The sequence below is a fragment of the Ovis canadensis genome, chromosome 5 (genome assembly GCF_042477335.2).
Source record: "Ovis canadensis isolate MfBH-ARS-UI-01 breed Bighorn chromosome 5, ARS-UI_OviCan_v2, whole genome shotgun sequence".
In the NCBI taxonomy this organism is placed as follows: Eukaryota; Metazoa; Chordata; class Mammalia; order Artiodactyla; family Bovidae; genus Ovis; species Ovis canadensis.
The window spans coordinates 29,896,797-29,903,986 of record NC_091249.1 but is presented as its reverse complement, the minus strand read 5'-3'; positions in this window follow the sequence as shown (position 1 = coordinate 29,903,986).

The following is a 7,190-nucleotide window of genomic DNA, read 5'->3' as shown; positions in this document are numbered from 1 at the left end:
AGTAGATGGCCAGACTGGCTGGATGGGGGACAGACAGGCCAGAGGGTGGTCAGGCATGTGGTTCTAGGAGTCTAGACAGACTCCTAGATGAGCAGGAAGGCCATCCCAGCCATTCAAGACACTCACACTGTCACACACTAGCCTTTCTGAGCCTCCGAGTCCCTCTCTGATAATGGTTGTGGATGGAAGTGCCAGTGGGGCAGGGTTTTAAATGTTCACTAATGACTGTCTGATGATAGGGGTTTTCCAGTTATCAAGGCTCTTCCTTCATTTCAGTAACAGCTAGGAAGATACCTTGGAGAAGGAAATGGCAACCCACTCTAGTATTCTTTCCTGGGAAATTCCATGGACAGAGGAGCCTGGTGGGCTACAGTCTGTGGGGTCGCAGAGTCAGACACAACTGAGTGATTAAATCACCACCATCGCTACTGGGTCCTGTTCTAAGTGGTAAGAGGATGGCGACTCACCTGGATAAGCCAGGGGGCAGGATGGAAGTCCAGGACAAGACAGGAGGCTGCATTTGAAGCTTACATCAAAGTGACAAAGTGCTTGAGGAGGATCACTCCCCACCAGCTCTGAGGGTGGCAGAGGAGGACAGCTGAGACTTCTGTGTCCCAGGAGCAGAGGGGAAACTGAGGCCAGCCCTCAAATCAACACTCTAGGATCAAGAGTGATGTCCCTCACATGCATTGCACAGTAAGTTGCTTCTGTTGTGTCCAACTCTTTGTGACCCCATGGCCTGTAGCCCTCCAGGCTCCTCTGTCCATGAGATTTTCCAGGCAAGAATACTGCAGTGGGTTGCCATTTCCTTCTCCAGGGCATCTTCCCAATCCAGGGATTGGACTGGCAATTCTTAGATCTCCTGCATTGGCAGGTGATTCTTTGCTACTAGCAGAGGGGCAAAGGACCTGTGTTGGGGGTGACTGGGGAGGAGGGCGTGCTGGGGAGGCAGTGGGAGGGAAAACCTCCAGGGCTCATTGGAAACTGAGGGGGAAGGTGGGAGGGGTGTGTCACCTTTACAGGGCAGACTTTGGGGGTTTGGAGTTGTTTTTTTTCCTAAAGCTTTTTAAAAGTATGACGGTGCTTTTTAAAAAATAATTTTGTTTATTTATATGTTTACTTTTGGCTGTGCTGGGTCTTCATTGCTGTGCCAGCTTTTCTCTAGCTGTAGAGAGCAGGGGCTACTCTCCAGCGGTGCTAGTTGTGGTCCTCGGGCTTCTCACTGAGGTGGCGTCTCTTGTTTCGGAGCACAGGCTCTGGGGTGCACAGACTTCAGTAGTTGTGACTCTGGGGATCTAGAGCACAGGGTCAACGGTGATGCCACACAGGCTTAGTTGCTGTGTGGCATGTGAGATCTTCCCACCAGGGACTGAACCTCTGTCCCCTGCATTGGCAGGCAGATTCTTTACCACTGAGCCCCCAGGGAAGCCCCCCCCCCAGCTTTATCGAGATAGAACTGACATGCAACCTTATGTAAGTTTAAGGTCTACAACTGTGATAATGTGATACAATTCTGTGACATTAGCTAACACTTCCACCACAACACACGATTACCATTTCTTTCTTGCAGTGAGAACACTGATGGTCTACTCTCTTAGCAACTTTCAAGTACTCAGTACAGAGTTACCTGCAGTCATCATGCTGTCCATTGCATCCCCAGGGCTGATTCATCTTCTAATGAGAAGTTACTCCCTCTGACCAACATCTCCCCCTTTCCCCAAGCCCCAGCCCCTGGAAACCACTATTTTACTTCAAATCCACGCAGAAGTGAGACTGTACAGTATTTGTCTTTCTCTATCTGACTTTCGGGGAGGAGTTTGAGTAAATATTCACTCCAGACACAGGAGGGATCCAACATTCCCTTCCCTCTCCCACCCCAAGCTCTGCGCTTGCCGTGTCCTCAGCCTGAACTCTCTTACACAGATCTCTTATTGAATGTGGTCTCCAGAACTTCCCAGTGGTAAAGAATCGGCCTTCCAATGCAGGGGACATGGGTTCAATCCCCAGTCAGGGAACTAAGATCCCACATGCCGTGGTGCAATTAGAAAGAAGCCCGCATGCTGCAGAGAAGATCCTGCATGCCATAATTAAGACCTGACACAGCCAAAAAGATACTTTAAAAAAGAAGAAAAAAAATCAACTTTCAATTTAAAATATATATGAATATGTATGGCTGAGTCCGTTTGCTGTTCACTTGAAACTATCACAACGTTGTTTGTTAATTGGCTATACCTCAATACAAAATAAAAAGGTTAAAAAAGTAAATCTGTATTTTAAAAAAAATTGTAGTTTCCTCTGGAAAGCCTTTCCTGACCCTCCAACTTAGGACCTGCTGCTGCTGTTGCTGCTAAGTCGCTTCAGTTGTGTCCGACTCTGTGCAACCCCATAGACGGCAGCCCACCAGGCTCCCCCATCCTTGGGATTCTCCAGGCAAGAACATTGGAGTGGGTTGCCATTTCCTTCTCCAATGCATGAAAGTGAAAAGTGAAAGTGAAGTTGCTCATTCATGTCCAACTCCTAGCGACCCCATGGACTGCAGCCTACCAGGCTCCTCCGTCCATGGAATTTTCCAGGCAAGAGTACTAGAGTGGGGTGCCATCGCCTTCTCTGAACTTAGGAGCAGATGGTCCTTTTGTCAGTTTCAGCTGACCTTGAGCAGGTGCAATTTGTCTCACTATTTAAGAGGATACCAACCATGTGGCTGGGAAAAATATCTGGCAGGTGAGCTACAGATGGGGGTTCCAGACACCATGATCCTCTTAGGGGAAGCACACTGATTAAAACCATCCACCCTGGCCAGGCACCATAGTAACCATTTGCATAAGTTCACAGGAGGTCCCGGTAAGAAACACGGAACTAATAAGCCTCCACCAACCGGAAGAGTTCGGGAAAGGTCAAAAAGAGACACCACATGTCCAACCACCTCCCAGAATCCTCTCTGCTATCCATCTTGGCTGAACAAGGCGTGCACCACCAGGAAGGACTCTGAGTCACAATGATTGGCTAAAGACAACCCAGAAACTAATCCCATCACCATAAAACCTGAGACTTCAAGCCACGTGGCAGAGCTGTTCTCCTAGGTTCCCTTATCCTGCTTCTCTCCACCTGATGCCCTTTCCCAACAAAATCTCTTGCTTTGTCAGCGTATGTGTCTCCTCAGACAATTCATTTCTGAGTGTTAGACAAGAGCCCAGTTTCGGGCCCTGGAAGGGGTCCCCCTTCCTGCAACAATCCCTCTCTTCAATCTTGAAGCTCACTTGCCTTCCCTCTAGATGCTGCTGCTGCTAAGTCGCTTCAGTCGTGTCCGACTCTGTGAAACCCCATAGACGGCAGCCCACCAGGCTCCTCCGTCCCTGGGATTTTCCAGGCAAGAACACTGGAGTGGGCTGCCATTTCCTTCTCCAATGCATGAAAGTGAAAAGTGAAAGTGAAGTCACTCAGTCGTGTCCGACTCCTAGCGACCCCATGGACCGCAGCCTACCAGGCTCTTCCATCCATGGGATTCTCCAGGCAAGAATACTGGAATGGGGTGCCATCGCCTTCTCTGCCTTCCCTCTAGGTTGTCAGGTAACTGGTGATTTGTACCTTGGTTCTATTCTGGTTCTGCCACTCCTCAATGAGCAACCTTGAGCAAGATACTCAGCCTCTCCGTAGCTCAGTCTTCTCAGTTGGGAAATGGCTAGGATAATAGTGCCCACTCCCCTGGGCTGATGCGGAGTTAAAACGATGCTTCAGCATCGCAGGCATCATCATTATTTTCCTCTCATCTTCCTGGTTCCTACAGTCCAAGGGCAACAACGAGGATCCACTGCGCCCTCCTGTGGCAGCACTGGAGTACTGCATCCCTCCAGGCCCAACTCATTACATCACTCCAGATTCTAAAGGTTGCAAGTTACCAAAAAAAAAATCTTTTAAATCAGTCCAAGCTGGTTTAAATCAAAAGATGATGTACTGCCCATAACAACCTCTGCACTTGCTGTGCCCTCTTCCAAGAATGCCCTCGCTCCCCGCCCCCACTTCCTCCTCTTTAATATTCAAACCACAATGTCAATGCCACCTCCACAGGGAGCCGTTTGCCAGCTCCCTGCTTAGTCAGTACTAAGCACCAATTCTGGGCCAGATCCTGTTCCAGGCACGAGGGATACTGCTGTGGACCACACAGATGAAGATTCCATCCTCAGAGCTGACATTCTGATGAGAAAGATTGAGAATCAACAAATACAAGTATTCCATAGAGTATGTCAGGCGGTGACTCACGCTGAGAGTGAAATGTCAGGAAATGGGAGAGGAGGAGCGGAGGGAGGCTGTAATCTTGACGTGAGAGGGGGCACAGTGCAGGTCTCACTGAGGGGGCTACCCCTGAGATGAGACTTGAAGAATAAGATGCAGTGGGCATTCCAAGCATGTGGTGGTTGTCCAGTCACAAGGTCCTGTCTGACTTTTTGCAGCTCCATGAACTGCAGCATGCCAAGGCTTCTCTGTCCTTCACTATCTTCCAGTTTGTTCCAAGCATAGAGAACCAAGAGAACAGTAAGTGCAAAGGCCCTGAGGCAGGTCAGTTACCTTTGGGGGATGGAGACTGTCATTGCTGCTGGCTGTGTCCGCAGTACCTAGAACAGTACCTAGCACAAAACAGTGCTTAATAAAGATTCCATGAATGGAAGCCCAGCTAGGGGTTTCAGGAACAGCTGGTTCAGGGCTGAAATGAGGGCCCTGAGGCTATTACCCTCCTCTACCTGGTGGCCCCAGTCATTGTTTGTTTGTTTTTAGTTGAAGCATAGTCGATTTAGGCTTCCCTGGTGGCTCAGGGGTAACGAATCTGCCTGCCAATGCAGGAGATGTGGGTTCAATTCCAGGGTCTGGAAGATCCCCTGGAGAAGGAAATGGCAACCCACTCCAGTATTCTTGCCTGGGAAATCCCATGGTCAGAGGAGACGGGTGGGCTACAGTCCATGGGGTTGCAAAGAGTCAGACATGACTCAGTGACTCAGTAACAACAACATAGTCGATTTACAGTCTTGTGTTAATTTCTGCTATTCAGCAAAGCAATTCAGTTATATATACATACACTCTTTTTCATATTCTTTTCCATTATGGTTTAACACAGGATATTGAATATAGTTTCCTGTGCTATACAGTAAGACCTTGTTGTTTATCAATCCTATACATAACAGCTTGAATCTAGGAATCCCAAACCCCAATCCTTCCCTCCCCCACCCCCTTCTCCCTTGGCAGCCACAAGCAAGCCTGTTGGCTTCAGTCTTCCAGGACGTCTCTCCCATTGTCTAAGATGGGGCTGTTGTTCAGTCTCCAAGTCATGTCCGATTCTCTGCAACCCCATGGACTACAATACGCCAGGCCTCCCTGTCCCTCACGGTCTCTCGGAGTTTGCCCAAGTTCATGTCCATTGAGTTCATGTTCCCTAAGATGGGGACTCAGTTTCAAATGCTACAAAAGTCTGTTTCCCAGGATTCCACGCAAAAGCCCTGACATAGCTTATTAAGGGTGGTTTGCGTGCCCATCCTCCCATCAGTCCAGGAACCCAGGAGATGGGATGTGGGTGTGGCTTACAGCCAAGTTACACGCCCTACCCAGACCACACCTAGTGGGGAGAAGGAGCACCCAGAGGACATGTGGGCCTGTGGCATGTAAGCAAAGAGCCAGTTTCCCAGATAATTATGAGGTTTTACAGCTAGTAAGTGGCTGAGCCTGGGAGCTCTCCCGGCTGAAAGCAGCTCGGAAATTCTCAGTGCTGTCTGGTGGCCACCCATCAGCAGACTAAGGGCCTGTGGCTGGACCAGACTGGGCTGAAAGGAGGAGCTAGAAGCATCAGGGCAAACAGAGAAGACAAAGGCAGCCACCCCCCACCTCGGATGGAGAAAGAGGTAAACAGAAGGCAGCTCAGGAGGAGCTCCCAACAGGCCCACGAGGGGAACAGAGGGTCAGGCTGGCACAGGCAGAGAGGGCTCATTTAGACTTGCTCCTCCCTGCCGCGAGTGGGTAGCAAACAGGAGGACAGGCTGCCCCTCCCCTCTGGCAGGGTTGGGGGGAGGGGGGACAGGATGGGATGGAGGTGGAAGGTCAACTTGGTGGGAGCTCCAGGAAGACTGTGGTATTTACAGAGCACCTACTGTATGCAGGAGCCCTGATATGTCATTCCAAGTTCAAGGCAAAAACAAGTTTACTATGGAGAGAAACCCTCCCCCAGCAACCCTGTAAAGGCTACTACCGGCCCCCTCAGCCACCCAGGGATGAGGAAGCTGAGGAGGCCAAAGGCAAGGCCAGCCCAGCCTCTGCAAAGCTCCCTGGGGGCCAGGCCTGGAAAATACCTGGAATGGTGAGGTCTAGGGGTCACTGCCTCGTCCTGTCCGGGAGCTTCAGCCTCCTGGGCAGGCGCCCAGAGGCCTGAGGGGGAGCCCACCACGTAGGGTTTGAATCCCAACCTTGCTCTGACCTTCCAGGTCACCCCTGTTCATGCATTAGCTCGTCTATGGCACATTGACCCAGGGGTATCCAAAACCCACAGGGCCCCTCCTCTCAGAGAGCCCCCTACTGTCTCTCCCCCTACTGTCTGCCCTCAGTTTCCTCTTCTGTGAAATGGGCCCAGTCAGGCCACGCCCAGGCTTAGGGCTGGTCAAACTCCCAGAGGGGAGAGCTGGGAGGGCGGGAGCAGGTTGAGATGGATCCAGCCTCCCTGGGCACTGTGCCTGGCACACGGGAGGCGCCCAATAAATGCTTGCTTGAGCGAGGAGGAGCCTTCAATAAATAACAGCTGTTGCGGACGCTGTGGATGCTAGCGAGGGAGTGGGCCCTCCCCTCCCCCTCCCTGTTCCCCCTTCCCAGCCTCTGATCCCTCCACCCGATTTTGCCTCCTCCCCCTTGCCCCGCCTCTTTCCCTTCCATCTCCCCCTCCCCCGACCAGCCCGTTGCTCCCCTTTCCCCGTTTCCCTTACCCCTACCCAATTCTCCCTCCCTCCCGACACCCGGACCCTAGTCCTCCTCCCCTCCCCCACTCCTCCACCCCACTCGGCTCGCAGCCCCCGCCCACTGTCCCCGCCCCCACCGTGTCACCCCCCCTTCCCCCACCCCTCCCCCGCCCCCCCCCGGCGGGGCGCCGGTCCGGGCGGGGCCGCCCGAGCTCCCGGGGCCCTGGCTCGGGTCCAGCCCGCGGCCCAGGCCGGGCGGCGGCG